At 42.8% G+C, this 1937-nt stretch overlaps 1 protein-coding gene across 6 annotated transcripts in view; it reads right to left on the reverse strand.

Annotated features, from left to right (window-relative positions):
- The window catches only part of arhgap17a (Rho GTPase activating protein 17a), a 33574-nt gene that overhangs the window by 18035 nt on the left and 13602 nt on the right, over positions 1–1937 (reverse strand). The window lies entirely within an intron of this gene.

Here is a 1937-nt window from a genome sequence, read left to right on the forward strand (position 1 = left end):
CCTGTCTGCGAACCTAACAACACAGATCCACTCTGTGCTTTTAGCCTCACAAGATATAATACTGTCATTGATGGGAGTCACAGCTATTCAGGCTTAAGGACAGAGACCAACTGAAACTCTGCAGGATGACTATTCACCGTCCTTGTCAGGCCAGGTGCCTGACTGGGACAGTCAGTGTCAACATTAGGCTGGCTGTCATTAGTCCATGAATAGAACTGATGATTGCAAGTTACTGTTCAAGTCTACTTAAAAGTCTGACGATGCAAACAACTGGTGTAAGTTGGCAGCGCTTGTGAGAAAGTCAAAAGCAGTGTGCCGTGTGCAGTGTACCAAACCTCACAGTTGACCAGAGAAAGGAGTCTTTAAGTGTCTCAAACAGACAAACATGTACTCAAGACTTGAGACAAACAATGTTCCAAATATAAATGGGAACTCAGAGGTCTGGAGGGCAAAATGTGCAGATATGGAGTGAGACAGATGCAGAGGGAGGATCAACCAAATACCAGACAATTGTGTTCCATAAACAGAATCGAGTGGGAACTCTGGAATTCCACAGCAGATATCAACCTCCATAGGTTGCCCCCTCCCCTCCTTTCCCTTCCTCTTTTCTCGCGCTCTTACATCATTCCTGACCCATGGTGGCCCCTGGCATTCGCAAAACAGCTGGGTCACATACAAACTTCCCAAACACATGCATTCACTCACTTAGTGCACTTTAATAAGCTAAGGCGTTGCACACTCACCCCAGTTAGTACCTGGCACAAAAAAGCAGGGATTCCCCTCTCTGGGCTCTAAGAGGGACAACGTTTCTGTGTGGGTGTATTGGAAATGTTTGGGTTCCATGGCACTGAGAGTATACTTCTTCCTTTCATTGTCAGAAAATTGGGTTAGAAACACTGTACAGACAAAAAATAAAATGTTCAGAGGATTGGGAGAAGTCCACACAGCAGGCAGCAGGGTGTGTTCTTCCTCCTGCTATGTGATGAGGTCAACACTTGGTCAATCCCATGATGCGTCATAGAGCAGGGAATCCCAACAATAACAGACAGAGAGTGTGTCTGTTTGTGGGCCTGTTTGTTTCTTGGTTCCTAAGAGAGGATGTTAACATGTCTGGACAAGTACAGAATGAACAAAAGTAGCATAACATGACGCATTAAGTGGGGGAATTATGCATTGATAAAGTGTGTCAATATGAAGTGAAAAGGTAATCTGTTTACATAAGGGACATATATGACAGAAGTGTTAAAAGCAGCTGGTTGCGACCTAAAACAAAGCTACACCCAACTACATGGGTGAGTGCAAGCAGGCACTGTGGTATTTCTGGAGCATTTCTGTGGTAAGCTCACTGTGGATGAGCTGCTATGTAAAGGAGCAGCAAGGACCGGACAGCTGGCACAAGAATGCTGGGGGGCTTTTTTGCACCCTGAAAGACACATACAAAAAAGGTCTTGAGATCTAATGGTCTAATTGGAGTGATTAAAAGGAAGAGTGCAGTGAGAAAATCCTGGTAAATATCTAATATCCCCTTTTCTCCAAGATCCTTGAGAAGGTTGCTAATCATTTATGTCACTTTCTACATAATAATAGTTTGAGGATTTTCAGTCAGAATGTAGAGTGCATCATAACACAGAGACTCCACTGGTGAAGTTTGGAAATTGCCAATAATCTTCTAACTGCTTCAAAGGACTTGTCTTTATACTTGTCTTAACAGATCTTATTACTGCATTCAACACTATTGACCATAGCATCCTGTTACAGAGACTGGAACATTTAATTAGCATTAAAGGAATCACACTAATCTGGTTGAAGTCCTATTTATCAGATCGATCTCAGTTTGTTAATGTAAACAATGAATCCTCGAGGTGCGCTAAAGTTAGCCATGGCGTTCCTCAAGGCACAGTGTTTGAACCAAGGTTATAATCATTAACAAAAACAAA

Source organism: Etheostoma spectabile, chromosome 21, assembly GCF_008692095.1.
Source record: "Etheostoma spectabile isolate EspeVRDwgs_2016 chromosome 21, UIUC_Espe_1.0, whole genome shotgun sequence".
NCBI lineage: Eukaryota > Metazoa > Chordata > Actinopteri > Perciformes > Percidae > Etheostoma > Etheostoma spectabile.